This window comes from Marmota monax, unplaced genomic scaffold (genome assembly GCF_021218885.2).
Source record: "Marmota monax isolate L192 unplaced genomic scaffold, Marmota_monax_Labrador192_F-V1.1 WCK01_AAM20220418_F8-fsc00069, whole genome shotgun sequence".
Classification (NCBI taxonomy): Eukaryota; Metazoa; Chordata; class Mammalia; order Rodentia; family Sciuridae; genus Marmota; species Marmota monax.
In genome coordinates this window covers 6,790,484-6,810,656 of record NW_026695243.1, presented here as the reverse complement: position 1 = coordinate 6,810,656, position 20,173 = coordinate 6,790,484, and the positions used below count along the sequence as shown (strand labels likewise).

At 37.1% G+C, this 20,173-nt stretch overlaps 1 pseudogene; it reads right to left on the bottom strand.

The window, feature by feature from the left end:
- Window positions 1-1,750: 1,750 nt before the first annotated feature.
- Window positions 1,751-5,624, bottom strand: LOC124101287 (SERPINE1 mRNA-binding protein 1-like; annotated as a pseudogene).
- Between the last annotated feature and the right edge of the window lie 14,549 nt (window positions 5,625-20,173).

Sequence of the window (20,173 nt, the reverse complement as noted above, 5' to 3'; positions counted from 1 at the left end):
CTGGGCCCTGGATAAGGCTTCCTGATTTGGGGAAATCACTAAGAAGTTAGGATGTTCCTTGCTGATGGAGACTGAAGATTCCCATCAGCCTGGTCATTTGGGGGCTTGTGTCTCACTTAATTTGATTAAAGAAAAGAAATAAAAGGACATACCCCATACAATTGAATTTTTGTCTTGAGATCAAGTGATCCCAATGTGATATGTCATCTGAACTCTGCAACAGAGATTGGCCTCTTTATGGTCTGCATTTTGAGGTACTTCTTACCTCTTCCTGGCTTTGTACTGTTATACTTCTTGCTACTTTCAAATTTCCTTTACCCCATTTCCTCACTGATCTATTTTTAATATGGAGGCCTCTGTATTTGGGGGTTATCTTAAATCCTTTGTGGGATGATATTAGGCATTCAATGAAACAAACAAACAAAGCAACAAACAAGCAAATAAAAAAAAACACAAATGAACTAATGAGCAAATGTGGCAGTGGGCTAAAAGTTGGAGCTCCTTTCTCTGAGCCTCAGCTGTCCTCTCCTCTGCTAGAAGCTAGTCTAGACTGGATGGTCGAGGTCCATCCAGGGCTGTTCTCCCAAGGCAGGGATTCTCACTCTAGTCCCACATATAGAGCTACCATTTGGATATTGTTTGAATGTGTCCCCCAAAGTCTGTGTTTGAAGCTTGGTCCCTATGTGGCCATATTGAGAGTTGGTGAAACTTTTAAAGAGATGAGGCCTAGCAAGCGTTAATTAAGTCATTAGAGGTATCACCCTTGCATGAGATTAGTTCTCTAAGGCTCCAATTAGAGTGGATTATTATTAAAAAAAAAAAAAAGTCTGGTCCCTGAATCTCTTTGGTTTCCTATCTTACACTGATCTTTTCCACACACAGTTCCACTATTGCAATGCCACCTGCCATGAGGCCCTCACCTGAAGCCAAACAGAGTTGCTTAATGTTGGACTTTCAGACTACAAAACTGTGATCTCAATATATCTCTTTTCTTTATAAATTACCCAATCTCAGGTATTTCATTATACCAATGGCAAATGGACTAAAACAACTGATATGAAATTGGGATAAAGAAATGAGGCCAAGAAAAAGTTATCTTCCAGTATCACAATCCCTAGGGCATCCTATGCTGCTTGCACAACTCCAGGTCTCATGGATTTATTACATGTGTTATGTGACAGGTCCAAGAGACAGTGATTTTAATCGCTTGCACATTTGTATTTGGATTTACCTGAATACAAACCCTGTGAGCAGATCTTAGTTCCTGTGTCATAGATACTCTCAAAGATATGTTTGTACTGTCCGGCAATTGGATTTCCAAGAATCTGCTCATGCCCAGATTCTAGATGGTGGCAGAGATTCCTTTCATGTAGAATTTCTGATAAAATATTATGTAGATTTTCTAGAAGAAGAAGGGAAAGAGAAAGTCAAGCTCTACTGAATCTCTCTTTGTGCATGAGAATAGTGAGAGGAGATCTAGAATTTCCTTTCATAAAAATCCTTAAATGGGAGTCTTGCTCTTAGAATTCATTAAACTACCAAAATTCTACCCTCATCACCATTGAGAGGTGGGATGCAGGTTCTAGGAAGAAGAGGAAAGAGGTTGTAACCCCAGTGAGTAAGGAGAAACGGGGAGTCTGGGCTCTTTGTTGTTTCCGTGTATCTCTCATTCTCTTTGTCATTTCTTTGCTTTTACCTTCTTCTGATTCTCTATGTTAACGTTATAGCTAAGAACAAGTCTTATTAATAGTTATTTTTTCCAGCTTTATTGATATATAATTGACAAATAATGTATATATTTAGGGTATAAAACAAAATGTTATATACATAATTATGGTGAAATGATTACCGGAACAACATATCTACCGTCTCATGAGAGTTACTGTTTGTGTATGTGATGAGTACACTTAAGCTGTCATCTCTTAGCAAATTTCAAGCATGCAATTCAGTAGGATTAACTATAGTCACCATGCCGTATATCAGACCTACAGAACTTTTTTGTTCTTCTTAGCTAAAACTTTGTGACCTTTGACCTCTAGCTTCCAAATCCTCCTTCTCTCTTGCAACATTCATTCTAATCACTGTTTGTATGAGATCAGTTTTTGTAGATTTCCAGAAGGAGTGAGATCATTCAGTATTTTTCTTTATGTGTCTGGCTTATTTCACAGCACAGAGTCTTCTAGATTTATCCATATTGTCAAAAATGATAGGATTCCCTCCTTTTTAAGGTTAAATAGTATTTCATTGTGTATTATATACCATAATTTCTTTATCTATTGATCTGTTGATAGACAATTAGGTTGATTCCATATCTTGGCTATTATGAATAATGCTGCAATGAACACAGGAATGCACATGTCTCTTTCACATGCTGATTTCATTTCTTTTCCTTTGGACATATATACTCAATAGGGGGATTGAAGGATCACATGGTAAACTCTCTTTTAAATTTATTTGAGGTATATCCATAGTGTTTTCCATAATGGTTGCACTAATTTAACATACCTACTAACTGTTAACAATAGGATAGAAATCAGGGTTATTATTATCCTTCATTTTCTCCAAGATATTTTTTGAATTTTCTTATACTCTGGGCATATATTGTTTAGGCTCAAACAGCCTCAATTCTATTAAGACCTCTGTTCTTGAATTCTATGTGATTCCTCTAATCAATCCAAGTATATTCTTAGGGAAAAAAATAAGAGAAAAAAATTTTACTTGATCTTGCTTGAGCAAATCTTTGTTCTTATAGCTGAAAGAACAAAACAGATTGGGAGGAAAGTCCCTCCAAGAATCAGTGGCTCTCTATGATATTGGCATCAAAATAGGCATAATGACCAATGTAATATAATAGAAGACACAGAGAAAAACCCACCTACTTATAGTCATCTGGTATTTCACAAAGGTGCCAAGTGAATATGTTGGAGAAAAAAATAATCTTTTAAATAAATGGTGCTGTGAAAATTGGATATACATACATAGAAAAATGAATTTGGAGCCCTATCTTTTACCCTACACACAAGTCAAATCAAAATGGGTTAAAGACTTAGGAATTAACCAGAAACCATGCAATTGCTGGAAGAAAACATAGGGCCGACATGCGATCATATGGGGGCAGTAACCACCTTCCTCAACAAAACCCCTAAACTCAAGAAATAAAAATAAATAAAACCAAGAATCAATAAGTGAAATGCCTGGTGCATGCCTGTAATCCCAGCAGCGCTAGAGGCTAAGGGAGGAAGATTGTGAGTTCAAAGCCAACTCAGCAAAAGTGAGGTGCTAAGCAACTCAGTGAGACCCTGTCTCTAAATCAAATACAAAATAGGGCTGAAGATGTAGCACAGTAGTCGAGTGCCCCTGAGTTCAATCCACAGTATACCACCAAAAAGTGAAATGCCATCAAATTAAAAACCTTCTGCACAGCAAAGGAATCAATTAAGAGAGAAAAGAGAGAGTCAACAGAATGGAAGAAAAATCTTTGCCAGCTCTTCCTCTGAGGAGATTAATTCCAGAATAAAATTTTTAAATTTTTTTTAATTCCAGAATTTAAAACTCAATGCAAAAAAATATACAGCCCAATCAATAAATGGGCAAAAGAACTAAACAGAAATTTCTCAAAAGAAGAAACACAAATAGCCAAGAAATGTATGAAAAAAAAAATGTTTAACATCTCTAGCAATCAAGAAATGCAAATCAAAACCATACTAAGATTTCATTGCACTACAGTCAGAATGGCTATTATTAAGAACACAAATAATAATAATGCTAGTAAGGATGTGGGGGGGGAAGTACACTCTTTCCCCCCTGTATTTAAAACCAGTTTGTAACTGAGGGAACATCTAAATCCTTAATTTAAAAAAAAACAAATGAAGTGAAAGCTGTTCACATCTATATTTCAAATTTGGAAATGCATATTTGCAAGCAGCAATACAAAAGTATTCATAAAGAATACATAATCTCTGAAAATTATGAAAACATCCCTGCTACCAATACATTTCTAAATACAAAACTGACTGCCATATTTGTTACTTCTGTGTAGTGGGAGAAGTTCATTTCCAAAACAGACAAAATTCAGTCTAAAGTCTTTAGGCATGAATGGTATGAATGACAGTCTATTTATTTGTTTGTTTGTTTGTTTGTTTATCCTTTGGGATCCTTAAGCATGCAAAAGCTTTGAACAGGAGGGTCTACAAAGGAACTAAGGTTGTTTTATGGAATCCAGTTAAGCCAGAGCTGGGGATGCCTCTAGGTCATTCACATCAGGGGCAGAAGTGCTTGACATGTCAGTCCTGCTGCCACCGTTTGGAAGTCCACCAAACCCAGGTCCACCTCATCCTCCCTTGTCACCAAGTCCTGATTGGCCTAGGTCTCCAAAATTGATCTCTAGCTGAGACATTATGTCACTTGCTGGCTTCCTGAAATGATGGTCCATAACCAAATCTCCAGCATGAGCCTCTTTACACTTTGATTTATGGAGAACAAATCCCTTCTTCCATTGCCTGTTGGCACCTTCATTTGGTTTACAAAAATTAAATTCTACCTTTGCACCGTCTTTATTTTGAATAGGCTTCCATTCATCCAAAGTCATCTCTTTTGGACCCTCTGCCTTAACCTCTTCAACTTTATTTTCCTTGTTTTCAGTGTCTGCCCCTAGATGTTCTTCACCTTCAGATGTTTCCTCAGTCACATTTGATTGATCCAAGTCAGTTAATTCACCTTGGGACAGTTCCCAGGGGTGAGATCCGCTACCTCTACTTTTATCCTCATGCTTCAGGCCACTATAATGTAAAAAAGAGGCTGTCACTTCCACTGTGCCTATCAAATTTACGTTTGCCACCAAAATCAAATCACCCTGGGCTGGGGTTGTGGCTCAGAGATAGATCCCACACATAGCATAGTGCGAGGCCCTGGGTTCGAACCTCAGCACCACATAAAAATAAAATAAAGATATTGTGTCCATCTAAAGCTAAAAAATAAAATATTTTTAAAAATCCATCTCCTTGACCTCAGATGGGTTGGTTGATTATCTTTCAACTGAAAATTCACCTCCTTCACCCTTTTCAAAAAGTGGCTTTTCAAATTTTCTTTCATAAGGTGGTCACCTTGTTGGTCTTCTACCAATTATCTGGTCTTCTATCCCCTCACCTTGAAATGTTGATTAGGTCTTCTTCCAACACTTCTTATTCCTGCTTTCTCAAGCGCCACGGCTGGCTGTATCTTCTCTTTCTTGTCAGCCACACCAACGTTGGGAGGCAGTGAGTTCTTGCATCTTTCTAGGATATATAAATATATTAGTTGTAGATGGACACAATACCTTTATTTTATTTATCTTTATGTGATGCTGAGGGCCTCATGCCTACTAGGCAAGCACTCTAATGCTGAGCTACAGTGCTCTTTCTGGGACTCTTTACACAGCTGTTTGCCTGCCACATTGGAGATGGACTGGGCCATGGCCTAAGCTGTGCTCTTGGTCCCAGGTCCCCCAATGCCACTTTTGTCAGCTTCTTTTTTTCTTATTCTCTGCTGCCTTCAGCACCTGAATTGAGATCTGATTGGTCGTCAAATAACTGGTCGAATTTGTTGGTGACCACGCCGCCGAAGCCTTCCTGTAGGTCCTCAGGCATGACAGTGGCTTGGTGGCATGTTCTTCCACCGAATGCAGCAGGTCAAGCCCAGCCCAGAGCACCTCCTTCAGCTCTTCCCACAAGACAGCCCTGCCAAGGTACACTCTTACATTTTGGTGTGACTACAAATTAGTACAACCACTCTGGAAAGAACTATGGAGAGTCATCAAAAAACTAGGAATGGAATCACCATGTGACCCAGCAATCCCACTCCTTGGTACTTATCCAAATTATCTAAAATCAGCATACTATAACAATATAGTAAACACTTCAGTGTTTATAGCAGCAAAATTCACAATAGCCAAATTATGGAAATAACCCAGATGCCAGTCAATAGATAAGTGGATCAAGAAAATTTGAGATAGATACACACACACACACACACAATGGAGTTTTACTCAGCCACAAAGAAGAATGAAATAATGGCATTTGCCAGTAAATAGAAATGGAGAAAAAATCATACTAAGTAAAATAAACCGACTCAGAAAATCAAGGGTCAAATGTTTTCTCTCATATATGGAAGGAAACTGGAGCAAAATAAGAGAGAGAAGGCAGTGGGGGAGGAGATGGGATATCATAAAGATAGAGGGGAAATCAATGGAGTAGAAGGAGAGCAAAAGTGAAAGAGGAAGGAAAGAAAAGGGGAGGAAATATGGAATGGACTTAACAAAATCATGTATATTCATATTTGAAGGTGCCAAATGGAATTTCATCTATATGTATATATAGAAGAAAGGAAGTTTAGTAGAGTAGATAAGGGAGAATAGGGGGAGGGAGGAGGACAGGAAAGGGTGGGGTGAAAATTAAAATCAAATTCTTTGCATGTATGATTTTGTCAAAATGAACCCAAATACTGTGTATAATTATAAGGCTTTAATTAAAAAAAAAAAAGAATCATGACTCTCAGCTAGTACTGGCTAGAGACTTCAGACCATCAGGATTCTCAGGGGACACCCTGTGGACCAGAGCTGATCCTGTTAGTTCCCCATTAAGACTAATGTTTGTCCCTTTACGGATTAAGTATGGGATCCTGAGTATTGTGGAGAGCCCATTAACAGTCCAAATTGAATCATTACAACAGCTGCTTCAAACTCCCAGCGGAAACAAGAGAACTGTTCAAAGGGCGACTGGGAAGGGAGAGGGGAGGCAGGCTGCTCAGGTCGGCACAGATGGCTGGCTGATTCTGGCTGCCCTGCCCCTACAGGGTACTCTTGGTCCAGGACTGGCAGCTATTCATCTGCCCTCCAGTTGCAGCCAATACTATTTGCAACTGCTAAGCACTTAGCTAAGTCTCTCTTTCCCTCTCTGGACCTCAATTTCTTTGACTATAAAATAAGAGTGTGTAGCCATCCCACTTACCATACAATCCTGGGGAATGCCCAAATAGGAGGAATCCAAGGCTTGTATCCACAACCTACTGCACTTACATTAGGGGGTCTCCTGTGGGCCTTCTCTCCCATTCATGTCCTTCATGGTTCATGAGCAACCACCCCAAACTTCTAATGCCACTTTACAGGATGACTTACAGGGAGCTTGGGAGGCCACTTAGAGGCTCTAGCTACCTGTTGCCTGCTGCAAGTCTGCCATCTGGTGGATGTTTTTAAAGCTGTCCGTTGAAAATTCTACAAGCTCCTCAGATGGGTGCTTCCCCAACTTTGAGGATCTATTAAAAATGCAGGTATGAATTCAATTAGTTTGTAGTGGAGTCCAAGATTCTACATCTCTGATAAGTACCCAGTTGATATCAATGCTGCTGTATAGAGGACAATGACATGGGAGCAGGTTAGAAACACCCGTGTGCAAATTCCCGCTGCGTGTCAAATCCCCAAGTGTGGCTGAGCCTGTCAAGATGTTCACTCAGCCTGGCAAGGGTCCTCAAGCCAAAATCCAAAAACTTGAATACTTTTAAAGTTTCTAGACCCCAGATTTCGCTTAGTGTTTGGTCTGTGAGTATCCATTACTTTCTGGAAAGTTCATCAACACATTTTTTATTATTATTATTATTCTTTTTTTATTATTGGTTGTTCAAAACATTACAAAGCTCTTGACATATCATATTTCATACATTTGATTCAAGTGGGTTATGAACTCCCATTTTTACCCCGTATACAGATTGCAGAATCACATCAGTTACACATCCACGTTTTTACATAGTGCCATACTAGTGACTGTTGTATTCTACTGCCTTTCCTATCCTCTACTATCCCCCCTCCCCTCCCCTCCCATCTTCTCTCTCTACCCCATCTACTGTAATTCATTTCTCTCCCTTGTTTTTTTCCCCTTTCCCCTCACTTCCTCTTATATGTAATTTTGTATAACAATGAGGGTCTCCTTCCATTTCCATGCAATTTCCCTTCTCTCTCCCTTTCCCTCCCACTTCTCGTCCCTGTTTAATGTTAATCTTTTTCTCATGCTCTTCCTCCCTGCTCTGTTCTTAGTTGGTCTCCTTATATCAAAGAAGACATCTGGCATTTGTTTTTTAGGGATTGGCTAGCTTCACTTAGCATAATCTGCTCTAATGCCATCCATTTCCCTGCAAATGCCATGATTTTGTCATTTTTTAGTGCTGAGTAATACTCCATTGTGTATAAATGCCACATTTTTTTATCCATTCATCTATTGAAGGACATCTAGGTTGGTTCCACAGTCTAGCTATTGTGAATTGTGCTGCTATGAACATCGATGTAGCAGTATCCCTATAGTAAGTACGCTCTTTTAAGGTCTTCAGGGAATAGTCTGAGAAGGGCAATAACTGGGTCACATGGTGGTTCCATTCCCAGCTTTCCCAGGAATCTCCATACTGCTTTCATCAACACATTTTTAAAAGACGTTATTTTGAATTTTATTCAGTACATGCAGTTGTTTTCTACACTCACCAGGAGGGTTGCTCAGGGAATCTAATTGTCCATATTGCCAGAAGAGAAGTCCCTGACTAGTGTGGTTTGTATATTCCCAAAATCATGTTACCCAATGGCTCCCCCTGTTTAATCAATAAATCTCATTAATTCATGGGAATGGGCAGACCCTTCTTAGAATAAAGCACGTGTTCTTCTCTCAGAGTATCAAAATAGACAATGATCTTACATTCTAAGTTTTCTGAGATTAAAAAAAAACAAAACAATGTTTTTAAAAAGCCAGAATTTTCCTTTTGTAGATTAAGAGCAAAGTTTGGGTGTATCAGCAGAGAGCTTTACTAAAAGCCATAGGAGAGAGAATTCAGGATATGGTAAGAAGGTTTCCCACCTCTTCAGGAGAAGTGGAGAGGTATTCTAACTAGAGAGTTGTTCAGAGTAGAAAGGAAAATCAGAGAAGATAGAGACAGAGTACGGCTCCCCTCGGTTGGAAGGAGACCAGCACCCTTACCTTCCTGATTTATAACCCCAAACTAAAAGTTGTGAATGGGGTTGAGATAACTTCTGATAGAATTCCAGACAGGTTAAGGGAGAATTCATGATATACCTTTAAAAATCCCTAGACGTCAGACACCCATTTGCATCCCTCTCTTGGGGCCCCTTCGCAGGTGAGGCCCAGCACAGGTGATTGGTTGGGTAAAGGATGCTAGCATAAACCACTCGAGCTCTTTAAGCTAGGTATTTAGTAAGCCAATCACAAGTGCATAATTTCAATCCCTTATTTACATAATTAAGAGGACAGGTCCAACCTTGTGATTTGACACGTTGGTTGGGAAGAGGAAGAGCTTCAGGTAGGGGTCTTGTCATTGGCTACTGCTAGGGGTAGAGGCAAGGGTCACTGAAGAAGGACTGCTGTGGTTGAAACTGTGAGAACAGAAACAAGTATTTTAACTCAGAATAAGTCACTGTGGTTAGAGCTGACAGGGAGAAGCAAGTCACAGGACGTCCTCCAGACCTGATGTCTCCTTTCAGGTTGGCATGATGTCCCCCTCCCCTCCTTTCTTTCTCCAAGGCCCTTTTCCTGGCTGCCTATGGGAGATCTATCTTCCTGCCTCACCACAAAACAATTAAAAAAAACAAAACCATGGACTCTAAAAAGTGTTAAATTGGACTTTACCAACATTTAAAAGTTCAGCTTTCCAGAAAATGCCACCAAGAAGGTGAATGAGCAAGCAACAGCAGGTTGGGAGACAATAGTAATGCATATTTCTGATAAAGGATTTGTATTTGTAATGTAAAAAGCACTCTTACAATGCAATGAGAAGACAAATTCACAAAATGTGGAAAATATTTGAACAGCTGCTTCACAAGTTTCCCAAAAGATTTGTGAATGACCAATAACAACAGGAAAATGTTCATCATTAGTTTGTTATGGAAATTCAAATTAAAGTCACAATGAGATTCCACTACATGGTCGTTGCAATGTCTAATATTGAAGATGTATAGCAACTAGAACAATTTATTGACAAACAAATTGTTGATGGGAATGCAAATTGATACAACCCTTTGGAAAACAGTTACTAATCTCACATGCTTCCTTATGACTCAATGATTCCATTCCTGAATTGTTCTGTTTTCTTAGAGTCTGTGTTTGTCTATTTGGTATCCATTACTTACAGGGCCAAACTAATAGCAAAGACGCCCACATCTCCCCCATAATCTGAACCACCTCTTCACTGAACTCTCACATACCAAGCTAAATCGTCCAGGGCTGGGGTATAGAGACCACCCCTATAATCCAAAGCCCACTAAAATTCAGACAAGTCATCCTAAGCCATTTGCCTTTCCACAAAAGCCCTAATAAGAGCTCTAGCTTAGCTTTCCCCTTACTCCTGCCTCTGCCTCTTTACCAAACCTTAGTGCTTCCTGTATGGCTCTGTATGGCGTCCCCCTTTTCTTGAGAAGTGGAATAAAATTTTTCTTTCAATGGCATTGGTCTCTATGTGTTGTCACCCAGTTATCTCCACAAATTAAAATACCTCAGGTATTTTGAGATGTATTTGCCCAATGGAAATGAAAATACATGTCCTCACAAAGACTTGTGTACAAATTTATTCATAGAATCTTTATTCCTAAGAGCCACATACTGAAAATAGCTCAAATGTTCATCAATAAGTCAAGTTAAGTGCACTGTGACATATCCATACAATGGAACACCACCCATCACTACAACAAACTACCGGAAAATGATAGAACATGAGATTATTTCAAAATATACTAAGTGAAAAAAGTCAGACACAAAAGAGTACCTGCCAAAAGATTGGAATTCTAGAAAAGTCAAAATTAATACTGGAAGCATATCCACGGTTGCCTGGGTTGATCTCAAACTTAGGGGCTCAAGTGATCCTCCTCCCTCAGCCTCCCAAGTAGCTGAGAATACAAGTATGCATAACCACATCCAGCTTCTCATTTGTTATCTCAATTGTTACTGAATTGTTAGGTACAATTTTTTTAAATAAAACTAGTTAATTCTTTTAAAACTACTTTCTAAACCATGATGGTGAACACTATAATCCCAGCTACCAGGGAGGCAAAGGTAGAAGTATCACAAGTTTGAGGTCAGCCTGGGCAACTCTCTCTCTCTCAAAATATAAAGGACAGGGGAGGTAACTCAGTGGTACAGCACCTGTGGGTTAAATCTCCAATGTGGCAGTGGGTGGGGGCACCCACACCAAAAACCTACCATCTACCCTTTTCCCACCTTAATTCTCATCTAGAATAGTTCTAAAATTCAACCAAGTGCGAATAAATACTAAAAATGTTGTCAGTTACAAAATAAAAATCATAAATACAGCAGAGAGAAATATATGCCAAATTTTGTAGAAAACACAATTGTAGTGTTTCTAAAAATAAGCCAGGAAACTATTAGCACTAATATAAGTTTAGAAAAGTTAGGAGATAGAAAGAACTTTCCCAAGATCTGTTGTATTCCTACACAGACATGACCAGTTGAGTTAAAAAAATAAATAAATTTTAGAGTGTTATAGGAGTGCAAAGGAAGGCAGAATGATTGGCTAGGGCCTTGGGGAAAAGAAACACAGTAAAAATGACCCCAAATTCCTAAGGTGGAAACTCTCAAACAAGAACTTCTTAACTGTATTCCTGGGAAGTACCCCCCAAAGATTTGAATTCCGCTTTGTCTGCGGTAGGGCTGATAGGCTGTCAGTAGTTATTGAGTATTTTAAATCCCCCCAGATACTCTACTGAACTACATTAATTGATAGTGAAGAATGAACAATACAAGGATCTTTTGAAGGTAACTATCAGATTCTTCCTATTAAATCAGAATTTATTGACAAATTAGCAATTACTGAATCATTAGTATTTCAAAGTTTTGTAAACTCTGTTATATCAGTGATACCAGAAAATGAACTCAAACTGTAAGAATTCAATTATGTATGTGGCATATCAGAATCAATAGCATAAAGAGGGAATCACTTTTTAATAAATAGTGGAACAGCAACAACATTCAGTTGAATGAAGGTTTGCCTTTGATCCATACATAATACCATATGCCAGCATTAACTGCAGATGGATTAAAGCTAAACATAAAACACCATCATGATTACAAAGGCTTAAAAAGGAAAGAATGATATATTTATGCCAGCTGTGGAATACAGAATGATTCTCTGTTTTGGAAAAGAAAGAGGATATGAAAATTAAAACATATATGCTCAAGCATACAATATATGAAACTCTTAAATAGCACATTAAAATGATTTTAATAATAAGAATCAAATTTCTCCCCAGTGGAAGTGTGTCAGGTTCCATTAGTACTTGACTTTACTTACAAATATATCATTTATATATATGCACACATATATACATATATATATGATGTGTTAAGACATGTGTAAATTTGTCATGTTGCAACTTTTTACATATTAGACATCACTATCCCATGTACAGGTGTGCTGTTGAATTGACTAACTTTTAAAGGAACCTTGGAATAAATCTTTTCACCCCTAGGCATTTCTTATCTTAAATGTGTCCTTGATTAGAATATTCAAGTCCATGCACATCACTCACGTAAAATTATGCAATGGAGTACACATGTGTGCTGTTCTCAATTAAGTGTTGGGTAAGGCTTGGAATCATGCACTCCATGCATATCCCCACTATGATGTCAGCACCAATTGCACAATAACAAGTGAACATGTAACTGGTTGTACAAAAATAATGTCCCATTATAAATAGAATCAGGATGAATCATGAGTTTTGATTGTTACTTCTCTGAGTTTATATCTATGATAAAGAATTTATATCATGTATCAAATCTTATTAGTGAAGCAATATTTTTCTGATTTTTAATAATTAACATTGTAAATGAATAAAGTTTTTTTCATTTTTCATTTTAATTTGTTATATATAACAGCAGAATGCATTACAACTCATATTACACATACAGAGCACAATTTTTCATATCTCTGGTTGTACACAAAGTAGAGTCACACCATTTGTGTCTTCATACATGTACTTAGGATAATGATGTCCATCTCATTCCACCATCTTTCCTACCCCTATGCCTCCTCCCTTCCCCTCCCTACCCTTTTCCCCTTTGCCCTATCTAGAGTTCATCAAATCCTCCAATGCCCCCCGCCAAGCACATACATATTTAATGCAATTCCAATCAAAATCCTAATGACATTCCTCATAGAATTAGAAAAAGCAGTCATGAAATTCATCTGGAAAAATAAGAGACCCAGAATAGCTAAAGCAATCCTTAGCAAAAAGAGTGAAGCAGGTAGCATCACTTATACCAGGCCTTAAACTATACTACAGAGCAATAGTAACAAAAACAGCATGATGTTGACACCAAAATAGACTTGAAGACCAATAGTACAGAATAGAGGACACAGAGACTAACCCAAATAATTACAGTTATCTTATATTAGACAAAGGTGTACAAAAACGTACATTGGAGAAAAGATAGCCTTTTTAGCTGGGAAAACTGGAAATCCATATTCAACAAAATGAAATTAAACCCCTATCTCTCACCATGCACAAAACTCAACTCAAAGTGAATCAAGGACCTAGGAATTAGAAGCAGAGACCAGAGACACTGAATAAAATTTTTTAAAGTAGAAATTGTGGAGATCTCCCATAAATCCCTCATCACACATATGCATAACCTCCCCCACTATCAGAGTCCCTCCCCCATTATCTGAGTGGTACATTTGTTACGACTGATGAATTACATTGACACATCATTAACACCCAAAGTCCATAGTTTACAGTAGGTTTCACTCTTGATGTTGTACATTCTGTGGGGTTTGACAAAAATATAATGATATAAAATATAAAATATAATGTACCCACCATTGATAATGTAATAGTAATATAAAATATAATGTACCCACCGTTGTACAATCCTACAGAATAGTTTCACTATTCTGAAAATCCTCTTCACTGTGCCTATTTAGCCCTTCCTTTCCCAACCAATGGCAACCACTAATATTTTAACTCTATCTAGAATTTTCCTTTCCTATGAAAGTCATATATTTGGAATTTTACAATATATCACCTTTTCAGACTGGCTTCTTATACTTAGTAATGTGCAATTAAGTTTTCTCCATGTCTTTGCATGGCTTGATAGCTTATTTCTTTTTAGAACTAATAATATTCCATAGTCTAATGTACAGTTTACGTATCCACTCACCTACAGAAGGACATCTTGTTTTGGCAATTATGAATTACACTGCTGTCAACCTCTCTGCGTGTACAGGTTTTTCATGTGGATATAAGTTTTCATGAATACAACCTCAAAACAAAAATTTCTACTTCTTTTTCAAGGAAACATCAAAGAACTAAATTTGTCTGAGATTGCAAAGTGAGCTATTACAAAATATTCATCTGTATAAATCAGGATTTTCTCCACAACAGGCAACAAAAACAAAAACACAGAAACAAATTGGAAGCTAAAACGGTGATTGTCATTCATAATTTCAGATTTCACGTGTTTGTGTTCATCAAAACCTCATTCATTGTCTTGGAATTCACCTTTGTGGTCTTTGAACCAAGTAATTGTTAAAAAAATATAAATTTGTAAAGCAAATAAAGCAATAAAGCACATTCATTTTTCCTGTTTTGTATAGGAAGATTTTGTAAGATTTTGTGAAGCTGGGCACAGTGGCTCACTCCTGTAATCCCAGCAGCTTGGGAGGATAAGGCAGGAGGATTGCAAATTCCAAGACAGCCTCAGCAACTTAGCAAAGCCCTAAGCAACTTAGTGTCTTACTGTCTCAAAAAAAAAAAAAAAAAAAAAAAGGAGGTGCTGGGGATATGGCTCAGTGGTTATGGGCTCCTGAGTTCAATCCCCAGGACAAAAAAAAAAAAAAAAAAGACTTTGTGGAAAAAGAATCCCATTGCTAAGAAATAAAATAATTTTTTAAGTTTGAAAATTATTAAAATAAATCATTAAATAGAATAGAGAATAGGGGCAATTTCATACTCACAGTCTCATGTTTTTAAAGGGCTTATTAGAGGCTCCAGGATTTTATAGCATGCTGGGTTTTATAACATGTTATTGTTGGATGTCTTGAGTAGAGCTTTTCTTCCTCTTCTGAGAGCTAATTATAGGAGTCAATGGGATGTCAGATATGCCAATTCTGCTCCAAGGCACGAGGATACTTTGTTTTCCAAGGCAACATTCCCAGTTATTACACTAATAGTAAACATGACATACTCACAACTGGAAAACACTGTGTCTGTCTGGATAGTTGCTTCCAAGCAACAACTTCTAGAAGGTGCATCCAGATCTTCAAGGAACAGTCAACTGACTGCACATCTTCTTCCTGCTGATTAACTAAAAAAAAAAAAAAAATTGTTGTTATTGTTATTTTGCTGGGCTTTTTGTTTTGGGGGTTTGGGGTTGTTTGTTTAGATTGGCTAAGATTTCATCTCAGGTCAGTGACATCTAAGTTTGATGGAGGTTGCTCCCAAACATACTTCCTAGCTTTGAGAGGACTATGTAGAGTCAAAGCCAGCCATTGCGACTGGGAAGAAGCCAGGACATCTGGTCCTCAGTTGCCATCATCAATCTCTGATGACACCTGCATTCTCATCTGGTATCCAGTTGCACAGGCCGTGCAAATAACAGCTACAGGCTCTTCATTCTGATCTTGAGGCCTCTTCAGGATCTCAGCTCTCTTTAATTGTCCCTTGACACTCTTGAGGGACATAGAAAACATTCAACTACTTTTCCACAGGGAACAGGGAACAGGACACACATATTCTACTCCCACATCATGCTGAGAGCAGGGGAATTTTATAATCCCCTGCATTCAGTCTGTTACTTCCCTGAACTCCACATGGAAAGTGAGTCTCAGACTTCGTATTTCATATTCTCAAGACTTCCTGGGGGCTCTGTGTCCCACCCCCGCTGCATTCCCCAGAAGCAACCCCTTCTTCTCCTCTAGTGCATCAGAGTAAATGACATTGCTGGGGACTGATGAGAGTGGGAGGGACACTGTGTGACTGATCACAGTATTCTTCCATGACTGCTGTTCATATGAATATATATTTTATGACCTTAATCTTTCAGGCTGAGTTCTGTATTTTTAAACATTTTTATTTTAAAATCACTGTGCCTAGAATTTCAAATGTTTATTTTCAAGCAAAAAGGCTAAGACTTGTTCTCTTTGTCTACTTCTTTTTTTAAGTTGTTGGTGAACTTTTATTTATTTATTTATATGCAGTGCTGAGAATCAAACCCAGTGCTTCACACATGCCAGGCAAGTGTTCTACCACTGAGCCACAACCCCAGTCCTCTCTATTTTTTAATTCTAATGACGATGAATGTTTGGGCGGGGGTTGTGGTTAGCAGTAGAGCACTCGCCTGGCATACGTGAGGCCCTGGGTTCCATCCTCAGCACCATATAAAAATACACAAATGGGGGCTGGGGATGTGGTTCAGGCGGTAGCGCACTCACCTGGCACGTGTGGGGTGCTGGGTTTGATCCTCAGTACCACACATAAGTAAAAATAAAGATGTTGTGTCCACTGAAAACTAAAATATATATATATATATATATATATAAATTCTCTCTTTTTAAAATAAATAAAGGTTTTGTGTCCAACTATAACTAAAAAAAAATAAATATTTTTTTTAAAAAAGAGGAAGAATCATATAACTATTGGGGAGAAATGGTTTCTAGGCAGAAGAAACTCCAAATCTAAGTGTTCCGAGGCAAGAGATATGTGGAGCGATTGAGCAAAGGCACAGAGCAGATTGGTTGGAGCTGATGAATGATTGAGTCAGGGATGGTAAGCAGTGAGGTCAGAGAGGTTAAAGAAGGAAGCTAGAGTACAAGATCCTGTTGTAATGAATTTCACTTTTCTTTGAGTAAGATGGGAAGGCTTTGGAGAGTTCTGAAGAGAAGACCAACTTAAACTGAGTTCCTTTAAATGGTCACTATAATTGCTTTATTGAAAATAGATTGTTGGGGGAAAGGATGAAAGGCAATCAATCCATCAGGAAACTATTGCAACATTCCAGGCAAGACATGATGGATTAGGGTGCTAGCAATGGAGGTGAATGAAAGTGACCTCCATTATTTCCTCATCTGTATTATTATTTTTATATGTAATAAGTCATTCTTCTTGGGCTAATTTCAAGATTTTTTTCTTTAGTTTCCAACAGTTTGACTACAATGTGTCTAGATTGAAGTTTTCTTTGAATTTGTCCTTAGGGTACAATAAGCTTTTAGGGTCTGAAAATTGATGTTTTCACCAAACTTGAAATTTTTCAGCTATTAGTCTTTCAAATTTTTTCCTATCCTATTCATTCTCCTCTCCCTCTGGGACTCCAATTATGCATACTTAAAACTTCTTAATATTGTCCCACAGTCATGAAAGACATTTTCTTCCAATCTTGTTCCCCATTTTCTAGATTGAACCATTTTTGCTAATTTAGCTTTAAATTATCCTGTATTTTGCTATTTCCAATATGTTGGATATTTAATTCACTTATTGTACTTTATTCATAGAATTAGAATTTCCATTTGGTTCTATTTCTATCCTGTCCATTTTTTTCTACTTCAGTGACAGCCGTGCCTAAAGGGTTGGAACCAAGTTCTTTATATAAGAAGCATGTCCTAGGCCCAGCAAAAAGTAAAACTTTATTAGTCATGTGAAGAAATTATAAAATATAACCAATTACCAAGATTAAAAGATTTTAAAAGTCATTGGAAATCATTGCCAAGATTACCCAGATGTTGGAAGTAGTTTAAAGCACTTCTCATACATATATTTAATCATGTAAAGGAAAATATGGTCACATTGAAGAAACAAATGAGTGATCTCAGCAGATCCACAAGTAACTAAGCTACATGCCAAAAAAAAAAAAAAAAGTAACATTCTTTAGAGAAATAGACACTCACATACAAACAAAAGAAATTCACACTCAACCTATAAAATTTACACTGTATGTCATGCAATCAAAATTTGTTTAGCATGTAAAGAAGCAGGAAAATACCCTAACCCCAATATAACCAGGAGAAAAGTCTATCAATATAAACAGATACGGAAATGATAGGATTATCGGACAAGGACACGAAAATAACTATTGTAAATATTATAAGTAAGTCAAAGAATGTAAAAGAAAGCATGAACATAATGGGGAGGGGTATGAAGATATAAAAAGATACAAAGAGAACTTCTATAGATGAAAACTGTAGTGCCTGAAATTAAAATATATCGTATAAAATTAATATCATATGAGATACTACAGAGAAAAGAACAGTGAACTGGAAAACATAGCAACAGAAACCATCCATACTGAATGACAAGGGGAAAAAAAGGCTGGGGGGCATGGGAAATAAACAAATCAGGCATGGTGGAAAATGCCTATAATCCCAGTGACTCCGGAGGCTAAAGCAGAAGGATCACAAGTTTGAGGCCAGCCTCAGCAACTTAGTGAGGCCCTGTCTCAAAATAAAAAGGACTGGGGATGTGGTTTAATGGTAAAGTGACCCTGGGTTCAATCCCTATTACAAAGAGATAGAGAGAGATAGAGAGATAGAGATAGAGATAAAGATGAGAGAGACAGAGAGAGAGAGAGAGAGAGAGACCGACTGACTGACTCAGTGACCAATGTAAATATGTTTAACTAAAATCCCAGAAGAAGAGATCAGGGTAGGCAGAAAAAAAAATTAATGGAATTAATAGCCAAAAGTTTTCAAATTCACTGGGAATACAAACCCACAAATCCCAGTATCTCAACATAACTGAAATAGGATGAACAAAATGAGAACCACGCCAAAGTACATTGTAATCAAATTGCTAAACACTAGTGGTTTAGAAACAACATACTTTTTTCATACTTTTTATTGGTTCATTACAATTATGCACAATAGTGAGGTTTGTTGCTACATACACACAACATAACAATACAGTTTGGTCAATATCATTCCCCAGTATCTCTCCTAAAAACAACAAACTTTAAAGCAGACAGAGGAGAGAGAACAGGTATATTATCCAGCAGATTGAAGATAAGAATGACAAAACTTTTTGACTGAAATTATGGAAGCCAGAAGACAACTGAATGATACTTTCAAGTGGTAAAGGAAAAATATGTCAAACTTGAATTCCATTAAAAAAAAAAACCTTAAGTTAAGACAAAGACTTTTCCAGACCAACAAAAGCTGAGATAATTTATTGCAAATATACCTGAATTATAATAAAGGTCAAAGGTAGTACTCAGGCAGCACAAAAGCAATACCAGAGAAAAATTGGATCTACACAAATGAATGAAAACATTAGAAATGGTTAATGTTGGCAAATACAAAAGAAATTATTTCTCATTTTATAATTTATAATCTCTTTTAAAAGCAATTGGCTGCTTAAAGCAAAATAGTAATATGCAGCAGCAAAATTATGACATTAGCACTTAAGATGGGAAGGGGAAATGAAAGTATAATGTTGCCATGTTCTTACACTTTACATGAAGTGATATTTATGATTTGAAGGCACACTATGATATGATAAAACATGCACCCCCTAGAACAACTACTAAAAAAATGAGGTAGAGCTAATAAGCCAAAAGTGGAGATAAAATGAACTGCAAAAATAACAAACACTCTATTATTACAAAAGAAAACAGAAGAGTAAAAGTGAAAAAATAGAAAAAAAGAACAAATAGAGCAATTACAAAACAAATAGCAAAATACTAGGTTCTAACACAACCATATCAATAATTATATTACAGTAGATGTGTAACTGATGTGATTCTGCAATCTGTATATGGGGTAAAAATGGGAGTTCATAACTTTGAATCAAAGTGTGAAATATGATATGTCAAGAACTATGTAATGTTTTGAATAACCAACAATAAAAATTAAAAAAAATAATTATATTAAATCCAAATGTTCTAAATACTCCAATTAAAAGATTGATATTATTAAATTAGATTAAAAAGAAAAATAAGTAAGACTCAACTACAAGATTTTTACTATCCAACTTTAAATATAAGGACACAGAGAGGTTAATAGTAAAACCACAGAGAAGATATATCACATAAAAACTAATCAAAAGATTTGATGATAAATTTGATGCTTTTTAAAATCCAAAATACAGATAAGATGGCTTTTGATCCCAGGACAAAAATCAATGGTAAATAAAATTTTTAAAGTGCCATGT